Genomic DNA, 18,452 nt, shown 5'->3' with positions numbered 1-18,452 from the left:
TAGTACTACCTGTTGTTCCCTTAAGAGTGCATATATTGTGAACAAGCAAGATGGCCAAATTATATCGTAGGAGTCTGCCACACCAGGTCCTTCACTCGTAAGAACAGTGGGACTGAAGCATGATGGATTAACTAGTTCCCTTAAATGCAGCCATTTCAAACTTTAATCACCACAGCTGGGGACTCTTTAAAGGTGATATGAACTTCTTTTATACCGGAGTGGGAGCGACAAACATGTAGAATATGTGTCGTATTTTTAGAAAGTGTTTGTAGTTATTGGTTAACAGCACTCCTGTGCAACCCCGTTGGCCTAATGGGTAAGGCAGTCAAATACTCACAAAGGGATTGTGGGTTTGAGTTCTTTCTGGGATGGAAGAAGATGTATTTTGGAGATGTTTATCTAGTTTCCTAAGGGTCTTCCTTCTTAACAACATTAGCACTGAAGCATGCTGATAAAATAACCAATTCCAAGAAACTTTACTCCGCCACCTGTTCAAGTACCACAGCAGAGTATTTTCTCCACTGCTAGGATAGGAATGGAGAAATGTGCTTGTTTTATGTCTGAGCAGAAAAGATATATGTTTGAATGGATGTGTGGGATAAAACACACCCTGTCGTATGTTGTAAAGGTATTGCAAGTTGTGGAGTAGCTTAGTGATCACATAGAGGAAAGTGGGCGAAGGCAGAATTCCTCTGTGGGGTGAATGAACTCGGAGGTGACTTGCGTTATTCTTTTTATGTATGACAAAGGTACTTTATTTCTTACTGCACATTTCAATGCCATCACTCAAAAAAACCAAAAGATTCCTAGTCTTTTGTTGTTTCATATGGAAAGTTATGTTTTCAGGCATGGAGAATGAAAGCAGAAGCTGTAGTGCTGAATTAGACGTTCTCACAAACCATGTAATAATTTGTTCAAAAAAAGGCATGACATTTCTGAGTCATATTAAAAATGATGTGTAAATATGCAGATAGAGTCTATCTTTCCAGTAATGATCTACAGTGTGCAAAAAGTAAACCTTTTGCCATAAGTATCTCCTTTCAGCTAAGCACCGATCACTAAAAATATCTCTATAAATATGTATATCAGAAGAAGGAAATGCTAGTTCTCGTTGATGTTGTTGGAACTGCAAGTGCAGGTGTATTCCTTGAGCTGCCTTGATGTTTCCTGATGGCTTGAGCAGTTGGCATTTTGTGACATGTGAAGTGAAGTTAGGAGAGTTTAGCGTCCGCATTGTGTTGTTCTTCCAGGTGAGGGTAAATTAGATATTTGAATAGTTGTAAGGACTTTAAAGAGAGGGGAGTTATCCATGGATTGCTTGTTGTGAATGTATTGTATAAGTGATTCCATAGACTTAAACTGCGGTAGAGACCACATGATGGGGAGTGGATCTTGTATTTGGAGGACAGGGGAGAGCAGTGTCAACATGGCCCCAGTGGCCTAATGGATAAGGCACTGGCCTCCTAAGCCAGGGATTGTGGGTTCAAGTCCCATCTGGGGTGAAACTCTGTACATTCAGCTCTTGACTTTTACATTTTCAATGCGCCAACCACACAATTCAGCCCTTGCTTTACATAGACTTTGCAGCTATGGAACATCAATCTACCTTCAAAACACAAGTGCTGGAACTCAAAAACATTTGCCTACATATCCTTCTCTTGGGCCCAGTCTGGAGAATGGGATTTCAACCCACCTTTCTGGCTAGACATTTTTTATGTCCTCCTTTGGATAGCACTCGCAGGCAGTCTCCCATTTAGCATTAAAACATGTACTTATTTCACCTCTTGAATGTTTAAACTGTTGAATAAATAAAAATACCATGTGAAACTGCTATGTTGATAAAGAAGTATTTCTCGAAAAAAGTGCAGCAGATGGGAAGACAGTTGTATGAAATTCCTCCTTTTTTGCCTGATCACCCCCACACTTTTTGGATAGGTACTGGTGGTTACTGACTCTTGGCTGTGCCCTGGGTACTGCTTAACAGTCCCAGGGCCAGTGCTCTGTGTAAAATGGATATGCAAATTAGGCTAATTATAATTGGCTAAGTTAACCTACCTATAAGTCCCTAGTATATGGTAGGGCATGTAGGTTAAGGGACCACAGCATAGGTGGTGCACACCTAGGTGCACTGCTGAAGTGCCCAGTGTCATTTTAAAAGCAAGCCTGCCTTGCTGGCTGCTTTTAAATTAAAGTTATATGCAAATTCGACTTTGGAATTAAAAGTACTTCCAAAGTCTTAAACTACCTTATTTTTACATATAAGTCACCCCTAAGGTGTGCCCTATGTGCCCCTAGGGCTGGGTGCCATGTAACTATAAGCAGGGACTTTATAAAAATAGATTTATAAGCCCTGGTGAGGTAAAAACAGCCAAATTCGTTTTTCCCTCATGGAAGTAAATGGCCTTCATAGGCTAGAATGGGGAGACTTTATTTTAAATGTTAAAGTCTCCTTAAATGTTGCATACCAAGAATTTGGTATCAAATTAATTGTTGTAATAAATCCCACAACTTCCAGTTGTGGGATTTAATATAACTTGTTCAGGTAAAAAGTTTAGACTTTACCTAAAAAGTTGCCAATTTCAGCTCTGCATTGTTTTTGCTGCTGTGCTCTGATTGGCCAGCCTGCAGCAGCTTTTGCCAAGCTGCCTTGATGAGGTGTGAAGTGGCCTGGCTTCACACAAAGGAATGTGCTTGGGGGAGAGAATCTCCCCTCAGCAGATGGTGAGGCAGGAAGGGGGAGGGCTGCCAAACTGGTCTTCAAAGGCAGAGAAGGACATCTGGAGCACCCAGTAACACCCCCACATCCTGCAACCCCAGACAACTAGGTGCCCCCTTGATTAGATTAGGAGAGGGCAGGAGAGGGGTGTGTTTATGATTTTTAGCCACACCAGTGGGTGGGCTTAGCCAGATGTAACCTCCAAAAATCAGATTCAGCCATGTTGGATTTTTAGAGACTGTTGCCTTTTGGGATGTATTTTTGCCACACTTCCCAGGAAGTGGTCATCACAGGGGGACGACCCTGTACCTGATTGGAGGACCAGGACCCCCCTGCTTTTCACCCAGGAGCAAGGATAAAACTGGCAGACCTGCACCCACACCTCAGATCCCTGCCAGATTTCAAGAAGAAAAGAACTAGGGGAGAAGAAGGACTGCCCTGCTGGACCCCTGGCCTGCACCTGGAACCTGCACTCAGAAGGACTGCACCAGCTGCACACTTGGGCTTCACCACAAGAAGGACTTTGCCTGGCTTCAACTGCTTCAAGGAGGGACTCCCTGTTTGCTACAGGTGAAAAATTGCTATCCAGAGTCCCCCTGCACCAACTCCTGAAAAGTGACCAGCTGACCACTGTCCAGTGGCCAAAAAGGAGTTTGCGTCAGGTGCATTCTGGGAGTTGAAGTCCGCACCCCCCAAGGACCATCACAGAACTTCTGGACCCTTGGGGTGAGCTGTGGACCCCAAAAGAACCTTAAAAGAACATCTGGGTGAAGCCCCAGAAGTTTGGAAAAGATTTGAGAATTTTTGAAAAAAAGCTCCAGAGAGGGACCGACCCGCTGCGGAAATTCTAGCCGGCTTGCCTCAACCGCGACCCGGCCTGACTTGGTGGTTTGTCCTGGTAAAGAAAAACCTCCGAAAAAGAGACTAAGTCCGAAGGTAAAAAGTTGACCGGGACCTCCCAGCCATCGTATCCGAGAAGGGCTCCACGGACGTCGGATCAAGATCCAGGTTTACCCCGGTCGAAGGATTTTCATCTCGAAAAAACGACTAAGTCCGAAGGTAAAAGTCTCCACCGAGGAAACCCACATCGCGTATCCGGACAAGGGCTCCAGGAGGTCGGATTCAACTGGCAGGTTCGTCCCAGTGAAGAAAAACTTCAAAATAAAGACTAAGTCAGAAGGTAACTTTTTAACAGAGGCCTCCCGCGACTTGTAGCCGAGCAGGGCTCCATCGCGGTCGGCCTGAAACTTTGACTTTGCCCCGGTCGAGGTGCAACCAGATGACCCGATTGGCGCTTTTTGTTTCTAAGCGCTAGAAAAATAATAATTCTTTAAAAATTCATATCTCCGGTTCCCTTTATCCGATTTTATTCGTTTTTGTGTCATTTTAAAGATAAAAATATAAACTATTTTTATAAATTGGTTTTGGATTTTTAAACTGTTTCCTGTGTTTTATTTAATTACTGTTTTGTGATATTAGAATGCTTTACACACTGTCTCCTAAGTTAAGCCTTGACGCTCGTTGCCAAGCTACCAAGGGTAGAGCTGGGATTAATTTACTGAGACCTAACTGTACCTAGGTGGAGGTTAGTGGCTTGTTGCTAGGTGTAGGTACCTACCTGCCCTTACCAATAACCCATTTTCCAACAACAGTGCACCCTATTTTATGCTACTATCGCTGGGCCCCTATTCTTAGAAAACCAAACTGAGTTTAGGGAGGGCAGGGTGGTGTTTGAATGATGGCAGTTAAATAGATTTTTCAAAACACCCGGGGTGTTGTTAGACTGAGAAGTTGATGGGACACCTGTGAAAGGCAGCTTTACTTGTCTGCTTTTAGTTGATGTAGATTGTATGTCCTGTTTAACAACCTTTGGTTTCAACAAGGACATTAGAGAGATATTGGGACACTGCCTGGGATGCTTGTCCTCTCTCTATTTTGAAAATTTGCCATACCAACTAAGGGCCAAGGCAGACGTTTAGTTTTAGCATTGCCCAACTCTAATTTTCCAAACCTAGAGCATACATTTGGTGCAGATTGTAATACTTTGTTAGTACTACCTGTTGTTCCCTTAAGAGTGCATATATTGTGAACAAACAAGATGGCCAAATTATATCGTAGGAGTCTGCCACACCAGGTCCTTCACTCGTAAGAACAGTGGGACTGAAGCATGATGGATTAACTAGTTCCCTTAAATGCAGCCATTTCAAACTTTAATCACCACAGCTGGGGACTCTTTAAAGGTGATATGAACTTCTTTTATACCTGAGTGGGAGCGACAAACATGTAGAATATGTGTCGTATTTTTAGAAAGTGTTTGTAGCTATTGGTTAACAGCACTCCTGTGCAACCCCGTTGGCCTAATGGGTAAGGCAGTCAAATACTCACAAAGGGATTGTGGGTTTGAGTTCTTTCTGGGGTGGAAGAAGATGTATTTTGGAGATGTTTATCTAGTTTCCTAAGGGTCTTCCTTCTTAACAACATTAGCACTGAAGCGTGCTGATAAAATAACCAATTCCAACAAACTTTACTCCGCCACCTGTTCAAGTACCACAGCAGAGCATTTTCTCCACTGCTAGGATAGGAATGGAGAAATGTGCTTGTTTTATGTCTGAGCAGAAAAGATATATGTTTGAATGGATGTGTGGGTGTTGGACTTTTGCTTTTGCAGGGTCATCCCCAGACTTTTTTGCCTCCTGCCTCCTATATTTTTCTGACATGTTGCTGTTGGCTTTTCAACTCTGAGCACTTTACCACTGCTAACCAGTGCTAAAGTGCATATGCTCTCCTGTTTAAATTGTATGTAAGTGGTTTATCCATGATTGGCATATTTGATTTACCAGTAAGTCCCTAGTAAGGGGCACTAGAGGTGCCAGGGCCTGTAAATCAAACGCTACTAGTGGGCCTGCAGCACTGGTTGTGCCACCCACATAAGTAGCTCTGTAATCATGTCTCAGACCTGCCACTGCAGTGTCTGTGTGTGTATTTTTACACTGTAAAGTCGACTTGGCAAGTGTACCCACTTGCCAGGTCTAAACCTTCCCTTTCCCTACATGTAAGGCACCCCTAAGGTAGGCCCTAGGTAGCCCCAAGGGCAGGGTGCAGTGTATGGATAAGGTAGGACATATAGTAATGTGGTTTATATGTCCTGACAGTGAAATACTGCCAATTTCGTTTTCACTGTTGCAAGGTCTGTCTCTCTCTCATAGGATAATATGGGGGCTACCTTTAAAAATGATTAAAGTGTAGATTCCCCTAGAGAGTAGATGGACAGGTGGAGTTTGGGATCCCTGAACTCACAATTTAAAAATACATCTTTTAGTAAAGTTGATTTTGAGATTGTGCGTTTGAAAATGCCACTTTTAGAAAGTGAGCATTTTCTTGCTTAAACCATTCTGTGACTCTGCCTTGTTTGTGGATTCCCTGTCTGGGTCAGTTTGACAGTTGGGTTGTTTTTCACCTCACACCAGACAGTGACACAAAGGGAGCTGGGGTGTGATCTGCATTTCCTGATTAGCCATCTCTGCTAGGAGGGAGGGGTGGAGTGGTCACTCTCATCTGAAAGGACTGTGCCTGCCTCTGACAATGCTGTCTCCAACCCCCTGGTGTGTGTCTGAGGCCTTGCCTGGGCAAGGCAGGATTTCACAAGAAGGTGTGAGTCCCCTTTGAAGGAAGGTGACTTCAAAGACTAAAATGGGTATAAGAAGGGCACCCAAACTTACAAACTTTAGAAACACTTCTGGAATCAAGAGGAACCTCTGCCTGGAGAAGAGCTGATCGCTGAGGAACAAGTGCTGCCCTGCCTGTGACTGTGCTTTGTGGAGCTTTCCTGCAGTGCTGCTTCTGCCAGAGTAAGAGGGCAAAGACTGGACTTTGTGTGCCTTCCATCTTGAAGAAGAAATCTCCAAGGGCTTGATGTAGAGCTTGCCTCCTGTTGTTGAAGTCTCAGGGATAGCAAAGACTTCTTCCTGCCAGCACCTGGAGTCTCTGGAGAGACCCCTACTCTGCTCTGTGGTGCCCTTCCAGTTCCTGGGACCCTGAAAGGAGAGGCTGGCAGCCTAAGGACAAAAATACACGCACCGCGCACCGTGCGGAGAAAAGATCGACGCGAATCCGATCGCGGCTGAGAAAACGACGCGACGCCGGCTCCGCAGCTGAGAAACGACGCCGCAGGAAACGCGACCGGAGAATCGACGCCCGGAGCAGGAGAAACGACGCGCAGCATCGCTGACGAAGGCTGAGAGATCGCAACCAGCGCCGCGGGACTTTCGGACCGTCGCGTGGCTGGCTTTTTCGACGCGCCTCGCCGTGCCGAGCTGTTTTCAACGCATATACCCGTGCAGGGTTATTTTCGACGCACACCGCCCGTGCGGGGTTATTTTTGCCGCAAATCAGGTACATTTTCACGCTAGCAGCGCTAGTGTGTTGTTACAACTACCTAAAGACTCTTTTTATTTTAAACCTTTAAAAAATCATAACTTGACTTGTGTATGTTGGATTTTTGTCGTTTTGGTCTTGTTTTGTCTAGATAAATATTTCCTATTTTTCTAAACTGGTGTTGTGTCATTTTGTAGTGTTTTCATTAAGTTACTGTGTGTGTTGGTACAAATACTTTACGCCCAGCACTCTGAGGTTAAGCCTACTGCTCTGCCAAGCTACCAAGGGGGTAAGCAGGGGTTAGCTGAGGGTGATTCTCTTTTATCCTAACTAGAGTGAGGGTCCTTGCTTGAACAGGGGGTAACCTGACTGTCAACCAAAGACCCCATTTCTAACAGTGGGATAAAACATACCCTGTCGTATGTTGTAAAGGTATTGCAAGTTGTGGAGTAGCTTAGTGATCACATAGAGGAAAGTGGCCGAAGACAGAATTCCTCTGTGGGGTGAATGAACTCGGAGGTGACTTGCGTTATTCTTTTTATGTATGACAAAGGTACTTTATTTCTTACTGCACATTTCAATGCCATCACTCAAAAAAAACAAAAAATTCCTAGTCTTTTGTTGTTTCATATGGAAGATTATGTTTTCAGGCATGGAGAATGAAAGCAGAAGCTGTAGTGCTGAATTAGACGTTCTCACAAACCATGTAATAATTTGTTCAAGAAAAGGCATGACATTTCTGAGTCATATTAAAAATGATGTGTAAATATGCAGATAGAGTCTATCTTTCCAGTAATGATCTACAGTGTGCAAAAAGTAAACCTTTTGCCATAAGTATCTCCTTTCAGCTAAGCACTGATCACTAAAAATCTCTCTATAAATATGTATATCAGAAGAAGGAAATGCTAGTTCTCGTTGATGTTGTTGTAACTGCAAGTGCAGGTGTATTTCTTGAGCTGCCTTGATGTTTCCTGATGGCTCGAGCAGTGGGCATTTTGTGACATGTGAAGTGAAGTTAGGAGAGTTTAGAGTCCGCATTGTGTTGTTGTTCCAGGTGAGGGTAAATTAGATATTTGAATAGTTGTAAGGACTTTAAAGAGAGGGGAGTTATCCATGGATTGCTTGTTGTGAATGTATTGTATAAGTGATTCCATAGACTTAAACTGCGGAAGAGACCACATGATGGGGAGTGGATCTTGTATTTGGAGGACAGGAGAGAGCAGTGTCAACATGACCCCAGTGGACTAATGGATAAGGCACTGGCCTCCTAAGCCGGGGATTGTGGGTTCAAGTCCCATCTGGGGTGAAACTCTGTACATTCAGCTCTCGACTTTTACATTTTCAAAGCACAAACCACACAATTCAGCCCTTGCTTTACATAGACTTTGCAGCTATGGAACATCAATCTACCTTCAAAACACAAGTGCTGGAACTCAAAAACATTTGCCTACATATCCTTCTCTTGGGCCCAGTCTGGAGAATGGGATTTCAACCCACCTTTCTGGCTATACATTTTTTATGTCCTCCTTTGGATAGCACTCACAGGCAGTCTCCCATTTAGCATGAAAACATGTACTTATTTCACCACTTGAATGTATAAACTGTTGAATAAATAAAAATACCATGTGAAACTGCTATGTTGATAAAGAAGTATTTCTCGAAAAAAGTGCAGCAGATGGGAAGACAGTGCACCCTATTTTATGCTACTATCGCTGGGCCCCTAGTCTTAGAAACCAAACTGAGTTTAGGGAGGGCAGGGTGGTGTTTGAATGATGGCAGTTAAATAGATTTTTCAAAACACCCGGGGTGTTGTTAGACTGAGAAGTTGATGGGACACCTGTGAAAGGCAGCTTTACTTGTCTGCTTTTAGTTGATGTAGATTGTATGTCCTGTTTAACAACCTTTGGTTTCAACAAGGACATTAGAGATATATTGGGACACTGCCTGGGATGCTTGTCCTCTCTCTATTTTGAAAATTTGCCATGCCAACTAAGGGCCAAGGCAGACGTTTAGTTTTAGCCTTGCCCAACTCTAATTTTCCAAACCTAGAGCATACATTTGGTGCAGATTGTAATACTTTGTTAGTACTACCTGTTGTTCCCTTAAGAGTGCATATATTGTGAACAAACAAGATGGCCAAATTATATCGTAGGAGTCTGCCACACCAGGTCCTTCACTCGTAAGAACAGTGGGACTGAAGCATGATGGATTAACTAGTTCCCTTAAATGCAGCCATTTCAAACTTTAATCACCACAGCTGGGGACTCTTTAAAGGTGATATGAACTTCTTTTATACCTGAGTGGGAGCGACAAACATGTAGAATATGTGTCGTATTTTTAGAAAGTGTTTGTAGCTATTGGTTAACAGCACTCTTGTGCAACCCCGTTGGCCTAATGGGTAAGGCAGTCAAATACTCACAAAGAGATTGTGGGTTTGAGTTCTTTCTGGGGTGGAAGAAGATGTATTTTGGAGATGTTTATCTAGTTTCCTAAGCGTATTCCTTCTTAACAACATTAGCACTGAAGCGTGCTGATAAAATAACCAATTCCAACAAACTTTACTCCGCCACCTGTTCAAGTACCACAGCAGAGTATTTTCTCCACTGCTAGGATAGGAATGGAGAAATGTGCTTGTTTTATGTCTGAGCAGAAAAGATATATGTTTGAATGGATGTGTGGGATAAAACACACCCTGTCGTATGTTGTAAAGGTATTGCAAGTTGTGGAGTAGCTTAGTGATCACATGGAGGAAAGTGGGCGAAGACAGAATTCCTCTGTGGGGTGAATGAACTCGGAGGTGACTTGCGTTATTCTTTTTATGTATGACAAAGGTACTTTATTTCTTACTGCACATTTCAATGCCATCACTCAAAAAAAACAAAAAATTCCTAGTCTTTTGTTGTTTCATATGGAAGATTATGTTTTCAGGCATGGAGAATGTAAGCAGACGCTGTAGTGCTGAATTAGACGTTCTCACAAACCATGTAATAATTTGTTCAAAAAAAGGCATGACATTTCTGAGTCATATTAAAAATGATGTGTAAATATGCAGATAGAGTCTATCTTTCCAGTAATGATCTACAGCAGTGGTTCCCAAACATTTTCGACCCACGGCTCCCTTGATCTATTGGCCACTGGCTGCGGCTCCCCATTATGTTACTTTTTGTTGGCGGGTGGGGGATGTAAGCCTGGCCTAGGGAGTACATCCATTTTTCTCCCTGAAAAGAATTGGGATGACGCCAATGAAGGTATTGTAATTCTATATATAACTGTAAAAAATAAAAATGTAACAGTTGTTTAATTACAGCATGCATAGGGTTTTTTAGTAAGGGGAAAATATTGGTTGACGGTAACCCTAGTAAAATGGGCAGGTCTCATTTTTATGTAGTTATAACATAACTGTTTAAATATTGTGAAATGTAGAATCCCTTTATTTGTGTTTAACCACCAGAGGGCGGTCAAGGACAAAATTAAAAAAGAGCTGCTACAACTGAGTAGTTTTATTTTGTACGAACTGGCCCAAGGGCTATAAATAGCTCAGTGGTTCCCAAACTGTGTGCGGCGCCCCTGGCTAGTTTTGATGGCGCACCAGCGAGCCGCGGCGCACAGATTGGGAACCACTGATCTACAGTGTGCAAAAAGTAAACCTTTTGCCATAAGTATCTCCTTTCAGCTAAGCACCGATCATTAAAAATCTCTCTATAAATATGTATATCAGAAGAAGTAAATGCTAGTCCTGGTTGATGTTGTTGGAACTGCAAGTGCAGGTGTATTCCTTGAGCTGCCTTGATGTTTCCTGATGGCTCGAGCAGTGGGCATTTTGTTGTGACATGTGAAGTGAAGTTAGGAGAGTTTAGCGTCCGCATTGTGTTGTTCTTCCAGGTGAGGGTAAATTAGATATTTGAATAGTTGTAAGGACTTTAAAGAGAGGGGAGTTATCCATGGATTGCTTGTTGTGAATGTATTGTATAAGTGATTCCATAGACTTAAACTGCGGTAGAGACCACATGATGGGGAGTGGATCTTGTATTTGGAGGACAGGGGCGAGCAGTGTCAACATGGCCCCAGTGGCCTAATGGATAAGGCCCTGGCCTCCTAAGCCAGGGATTGTGGGTTCAAGTCCCATCTTGGGTGAAACTCTGTACATTCAGCTATTGACTTTTACATTTTCAAAGCACAAACCACACAATTCAGCCCTTGCTTTACATAGACTTTGCAGCTATGGAACATCAATCTACCTTCAAAACACAAGTGCTGGAACTCAAAAACATTTGCCTACATATCCTACTCTTGGGCCCAGTCTGGAGAATGGGATTTCAACCCACCTTTCTGGCTATACATTTTTTATGTCCTCCTTTGGATAGCACTCGCCGGCAGTCTCCCATTTAGCATTAAAACATGTACTTCTTTCACCACTTGAATGTATAAACTGTTGAATAAATGAAAATACCATGTGAAACTGCTATGTTGATAAAGAAGTATTTCTCGAAAAAAGTGCAGCAGATGGGAAGACAGTGCACCCTATTTTCTGCAACTATCGCTGGGCCCCTAGTCTTAGAAACCAAACTGAGTTTAGGAGGGCAGGGTGGTGTTTCAATGATGGCAGTTAAATAGATTTTTCAATACAGCCGGGGTGTTGTTAGACTGAGAAGTTGATGGGACACCTGTGAAAGGCAGCTTTACTTGTCTGTTTTTAGTTGATGTAGATTGTATGTCCTGTTTCACAACCTTTGGTTTCAACAAGGACGTTAGAGAGATATTGGGACACTGCCTGGGATGCTTGTCCTCTCTCTATTTTGAAAATTTGCCATGCCAACTAAGGGCCAATGCAGACGTTTAGTTTTAGCCTTGCCCAACTCTAATTTTCCAAACCTAGAGCATACATTTGGTGCAGATTGTAATACTTTGTTAGTACTACCTGTTGTTCCCTTAAGAGTGCATATATTGTGAACAAACAAGATGGCCAAATTATTTCGTAGGAGTCTGCCACACCAGGTCCTTCACTCGTAAGAACAGTGGGACTGAAGCATGATGGAATAACTAGTTCCCTTAAATGCAGACATTTCAAACTTTATTCACCACGGCTGGGGACTCTTTAAAGGTGATATGAACTTCTTTTATACCTGAGTGGGAGCGACAAACATGTAGAATATGTGTCATATTTTTAGAAAGTGTTTGTAGCTATTGATTAACAGCACTCCTGTGCAACCCGGTTGGCCTAATGGGTAAGGCAGTCAAATACTCACAAAGGGATTGTGGGTTTGAGTTCTTTCTGGGGTGAAAGGAAATGTTTATCTAGTTTCCAAAGGGTCTTCCTTCTAAACAACATTAGCACTGAAGCGTGCTGGTAAAATAACCAATTCCAGCAAACTTTACTCCGCCACCTGTTCAAGTACCACATCTGAGCATTTTCTCCACTGCTAGGATAGGAATGGAGAAATGTGCTTGTTTTATGTCTGAGCAGAAAAGATATATGTTTGAATGGATATGTGGGATAAAACACACCCTGTCGTATGTTGTAAAGGTATTGCAAGTTGTGGAGTAGCTTAGTGATCATATAGAGGAAAGTGGGCGAAGACAGAATTCCTCTGTGGGGTGAATGAACTTGGAGGTGACTTGCGTTATCCTTTTTATGTATGACAAAGGTACTTTATTTCTTACTGCACATTTCAATGCCATCACTCAAAAAAAACAAAAAATTCCTAGTCTTTTGTTGTTTTATATGGAAGATTATGTTTTCAGGCATGGAGAATGAAAGCAGAAGCTGTAGTGCTGAATTAGACGTTCTCACAAACCATGTAATAATTTGTTCAAAAAAAGGCATGACATTTCTGAGTCATATTAAAAATGATGTGTAAATATGCAGATAGAGTCTATCTTTCCAGTAATGATCTACAGTGTGCAAAAAGTAAACTTTTTGCCATAAGTATCTCCTTTCAGCTAAGCACCGATCATTAAAAATCTCTGTATAAATATGTATATCAGAAGAAGGAAATGATAGTTCTGGTTGATGTTGTTGGAACTGCAAGTGCAGGTGTATTCCTTGAGCTACCTTGACGTTTCCTGATGGCTCGAGCAGTGGGCATTTTGTTGTGACATGTGAAGGAAAGTTAGGAGAGTTTAGCGTCCGCATTGTGTTGTTCTTCCAGGTGAGGGTAAATTAGATATTTGAATAGTTGTAAGGACTTTAAAGAGAGGGGAGTTATCCATGGATTGCTTGTTGTGAATGTATTGTATAAGTGATTCCATAGACTTAAACTGCGGTAGAGACCACATGATGGGGAGTGGATCTTGTATTTGGAGGACAGGGGAGAGCAGTGTCAACATGGCCCCAGTAGCCTAATGGATAAGGCACTGGCCTCCTAAGCCAGGGATTGTGGGTTCAAGTCCCATCTGGGGTGAAACTCTGTACATTCAGCTCTTGACTTTTTCATTTTCAAAGCACAAACCACACAATTCAGCCCTTGCTTTACATAGACTTTGCAGCTATGGAACATCAATCTACCTTCAAAACACAAGTGCTGGAACTCAAAAACATTTGCCTACATATCCTACTCTTGGGCCCAGTCTGGAGAATGGGATTTCAACCCACCTTTCTGGCTATACATTTTTTATGTCCTCCTTTGGATAGCACTCGCAGGCAGTCTCCCATTTAGCATTAAAACGTACTTATTTCACCACTTGAATGTATAAACTGTTGAATAAATAAAAATACCATGTGAAACTGCTATGTTGATAAAGAAGTATTTCTCGAAAAAAGTGCAGCAGATGGGAAGACAGTGCACCCTATTTTATGCTACTATCGCTGGGCCCCTAGCGTTAGAAACCAAACTGAGTTTAGGGAGGGCAGGGTGGTGTTTCAATGATGGCAGTTAAATAGATTTTTCAAAACACCCAGGGTGTTGTTAGACTGAGAAGTTCATGGGACACCTGTGAAAGGCAGCTTTACTTGTCTGTTTTTAGTTGATGTAGAATGTATGTCCTGTTTAACAACCTTTGGTTTCAACAAGGACATTAGAGAGATATTGGGACACTGCCTGGGATGCTTGTCCTCTCTCTATTTTGAAAATTTGCCATGCCAACTAAGGGCCAAGGCAGACGTTTAGTTTTAGCCTTGCCCAACTCTAATTTTCCAAACCTAGAGCATACATTTGGTGCAGATTGTAATACTTTGTTAGTACTACCTGTTGTTCCCTTAAGAGTGCATATTTTGTGAACAAACAAGATGGCCAAATTATTTCGTAGGAGTCTGCCACATCAGGTCCTTCACTCGTAAGAACAGTGGGACTGAAGCATGATGGATTAACTAGTTCCCTTAAATGCAGACATTTCAAAGTTTAATCACCACAGCTGGGGACTCTTTAAATGTGATATGAACTTCTTTTATACCTGAGTGGGAGCGACAAACATGTAGAATATGTGTCATATTTTTAGAAAGTGTTTGTAGCTATTGATTAACAGCACTCCTGTGCAACCCCGTTTGCCTAATGGGTAAGGCAGTCAAATACTCACAAAGGGATTGTGGGTTTGAGTTCTTTCTGGGGTGGAAAAGATGTATTTTGGAGATGTTTATCTAGTTTCCTAAGGGTCTTCCTTCTTAACAACATTAGCACTGAAGCGTGCTGATAGAATAACCAATTCCAACAAACTTTACTCCGCCACCTGTTCAAGTACCACAGCAGAGCATTTTCTGCACTGCTAGGATAGGAATGGAGAAATGTGCTTGTTTTATGTCTGAGCAGAAAAGATATATGTTTGAATGTATGTGTGGGATAAAACACACCCTGTCGTATGTTGTAAAGGTATTGCAAGTTGTGGAGTAGCTTAGTGATCATATAGAGGAAAGTGGGCCAAGACAGAATTCCTCTGTGGGGTGAATGAACTCGGAGGTGACTTGCGTTATCCTTTTTATGTATGACAAAGGTACTTTATTTCTTACTGCACATTTCAATGCCATCACTCAAAAGAAACAAAAAAATTCTAGTCTTTTGTTGTTTCATATGGAAGATTATGTTTTCAGGCATGGAGAATGAAAGCAGAAGCTGTAGTGCTGAATTAGACGTTCTCACAAACCATGTAATAATTTGTTCAAAAAAAGGCATGACATTTCTGAGTCATATTAAAAATGATGTGTAAATATGCAGATAGAGTCTATCTTTCCAGTAATGATCTACAGTGTGCAAAAAGTAAACCTTTTGCCATAAGTATCTCCTTTCAGCTAAGCACCGATCACTAAAAATCTCTGTATAAATATGTATATCAGAAGAAGGAAATGCTAGTTCTGGTTGATGTTGTTGGAACTGCAAGTGCAGGTGTATTCCTTGAGCTGCCTTGATGTTTCCTGATGGCTCGAGCAGTGGGCATTTTGTTGTGACATGTGAAGTGAAGTTAGGAGAGTTTAGCGTCCGCATTGTGTTGTTCTTCCAGGTGAGGGTAAATTAGATATTTGAATAGTTGTAAGGACTTTAAAGAGAGGGGAGTTATCCATGGATTGCTTGTTGTGAATGTATTGTATAAGTGATTCCATAGACTTAAACTGCGGTAGAGACCACATGATGGGGAGTGGATGTTGTATTTGGAGGACAGGGGAGAGCAGTGTCAACATGGCCCCAGTGGCCTAATTGATAAGGAACTGGCCTCCTACGGCAGGGATTGTGGGTTCAAGTCCCATCTGGGGTGAAACTCTGTACATTCAGCTCTTGACTTTTACATTTTCAAAGCACAAACCACACAATTCAGCCCTTGCTTTATATAGACTTTGCAGCTATGGAACATCAATCTACCTTCAAAACACAAGTGCTGGAACTCAAAAACATTTGCCTACATATCCTACTCTTGGGCCCAGTCTGGAGAATGGGATTTCAACCCACCTTTCTGGCTATACATTTTTTATGTCCTCCTTTGGATAGCACTCGCAGGCAGTCTCTCATTTAGCATTAAAACATCTACTTATTTTACCACTTGAATGTATAAACTGTTGAATAAATAAAAATACCATGTGAAACTGCTATGTTGATAAAGAAGTATTTCTCGAAAAAAGTGCAGCAGATGGGAAGACAGTGCACCCTATTTTACGCTACTATCGCTGGGCCCCTAGTCTTAGAAACCAAACTGAGTTTAGGGAGGGCAGGGTGGTGTTTGAATGATGGCAGTTAAATAGATTTTTCAAAACACCCGGGGTGTTGTTAGACTGAGAAGTTGATGGGACACCTGTGAAAGGCAGCTTTACTTGTCTGCTTTTAGTTGATGTAGATTGTATGTCCTGTTTAACAACCTTTGGTTTCAACAAGGACATTAGAGAGATATTGGGACACTGCCTGGGATGCTTGTCCTCTCTCTATTTTGAAAATTTGCCATGCCAACTAAGGGCCAAGGCAGACGTTTAGTTTTAGCCTTGCCCAACTCTAATTTTCCAAACCTAGAGCATACATTTGGTGCAGATTGTAATACTTTGTTAGTACTACCTGTTGTTCCCTTAAGAGTGCATATATTGTGAACAAACAAGATGGCCAAATTATATCGTAGGAGTCTGCCACACCAGGTCCTTCACTCGTAAGAACAGTGGGACTGAAGCATGATGGATTAACTAGTTCCCTTAAATGCAGCCATTTCAAACTTTAATCACCACAGCTGGGGACTCTTTAAAGGTGATATGAACTTCTTTTATACCTGAGTGGGAGCGACAAACATGTAGAATATGTGTCGTATTTTTAGAAAGTGTTTGTAGCTATTGGTTAACAGCACTCTTGTGCAACCCCGTTGGCCTAATGGGTAAGGCAGTCAAATACTCACAAAGAGATTGTGGGTTTGAGTTCTTTCTGGGGTGGAAGAAGATGTATTTTGGAGATGTTTATCTAGTTTCCTAAGCGTATTCCTTCTTAACAACATTAGCACTGAAGCGTGCTGATAAAATAACCAATTCCAACAAACTTTACTCCGCCACCTGTTCAAGTACCACAGCAGAGTATTTTCTCCACTGCTAGGATAGGAATGGAGAAATGTGCTTGTTTTATGTCTGAGCAGAAAAGATATATGTTTGAATGGATGTGTGGGATAAAACACACCCTGTCGTATGTTGTAAAGGTATTGCAAGTTGTGGAGTAGCTTAGTGATCACATGGAGGAAAGTGGGCGAAGACAGAATTCCTCTGTGGGGTGAATGAACTCGGAGGTGACTTGCGTTATTCTTTTTATGTATGACAAAGGTACTTTATTTCTTACTGCACATTTCAATGCCATCACTCAAAAAAAACAAAAAATTCCTAGTCTTTTGTTGTTTCATATGGAAGATTATGTTTTCAGGCATGGAGAATGTAAGCAGACGCTGTAGTGCTGAATTAGACGTTCTCACAAACCATGTAATAATTTGTTCAAAAAAAGGCATGACATTTCTGAGTCATATTAAAAATGATGTGTAAATATGCAGATAGAGTCTATCTTTCCAGTAATGATCTACAGTGTGCAAAAAGTCAACCTTTTGCCATAAGTATCTCCTTTCAGCTAAGCACCGATCATTAAAAATCTCTCTATAAATATGTATATCAGAAGAAGTAAATGCTAGTCCTGGTTGATGTTGTTGGAACTGCAAGTGCAGGTGTATTCCTTGAGCTGCCTTGATGTTTCCTGATGGCTCGAGCAGTGGGCATTTTGTTGTGACATGTGAAGTGAAGTTAGGAGAGTTTAGCGTCTGCATTGTGTTGTTCTTCCAGGTGAGGGTAAATTAGATATTTGAATAGTTGTAAGGACTTTAAAGAGAGGGGAGTTATCCATGGATTGCTTGTTGTGAATGTATTGTATAAGTGATTCCATAGACTTAAACTGCGGTAGAGACCACATGATGGGGAGTGGATCTTGTATTTGGAGGACAGGGGAGAGCAGTGTCAACATGGCCCCAGTGGCCTAATGGATAAGGCACTGGCCTCCTAAGCCAGGGATTGTGGGTTCAAGTCCCATCTGGGGTGAAACTCTGTACATTCAGTTCTCAACTTTTACATTTTCAAAGCAAAACCACACAATTCAGCCCTTGCATTACATAGACTTTGCAGCTATGGAACATCAATCTACCTTCAAAACACAAGTGCTGGAACTCAAAAACATTTGCCTTCATATCCTTCTCTTGGGCCCACTCTGGAGAATGGGATTTCAACCCACCTTTCTGGCTATACATTTTTTATGTCCTCCTTTGGATAGCACTCGCAGGCAGTCTCCCATTTAGCATTAAAACATGTACTTATTTCACCACTTGAATGTATAAACTGTTGAATAAATAAAAATACCATGTGAAACTGCTCTGTTGATAAAGAAGTATTTCTCGAAAAAAGTGCAGCAGATGGGAAGACAGTGCACCCTATTTTATGCTCCTG

General features: G+C 42.0%; 3 non-coding genes across 3 annotated transcripts; all 3 read left to right on the top strand.

Annotated features, from left to right (window-relative positions):
* Positions 1 to 1,429: 1,429 nt before the first annotated feature.
* On the top strand, positions 1,430 to 1,502 carry TRNAR-CCU (transfer RNA arginine (anticodon CCU)). Its single transcript has one exon. It is a non-coding gene; the product is annotated as a tRNA-Arg (tRNA).
* An 11,916-nt stretch (positions 1,503 to 13,418) lies between these two features.
* On the top strand, positions 13,419 to 13,491 carry TRNAR-CCU (transfer RNA arginine (anticodon CCU)). The gene has a single exon. It is a non-coding gene; the product is annotated as a tRNA-Arg (tRNA).
* A 4,486-nt stretch (positions 13,492 to 17,977) lies between these two features.
* Positions 17,978 to 18,050, top strand: TRNAR-CCU (transfer RNA arginine (anticodon CCU)). The gene has a single exon. It is a non-coding gene; the product is annotated as a tRNA-Arg (tRNA).
* The last annotated feature ends 402 nt before the right edge of the window (positions 18,051 to 18,452 follow it).

This window comes from Pleurodeles waltl, chromosome 7 (assembly GCF_031143425.1).
Source record: "Pleurodeles waltl isolate 20211129_DDA chromosome 7, aPleWal1.hap1.20221129, whole genome shotgun sequence".
Taxonomy (NCBI): Eukaryota; Metazoa; Chordata; class Amphibia; order Caudata; family Salamandridae; genus Pleurodeles; species Pleurodeles waltl.
The sequence above is the reverse complement of the archived record's forward strand: the minus strand, read 5'-3'. Positions and strand labels throughout refer to the sequence as shown.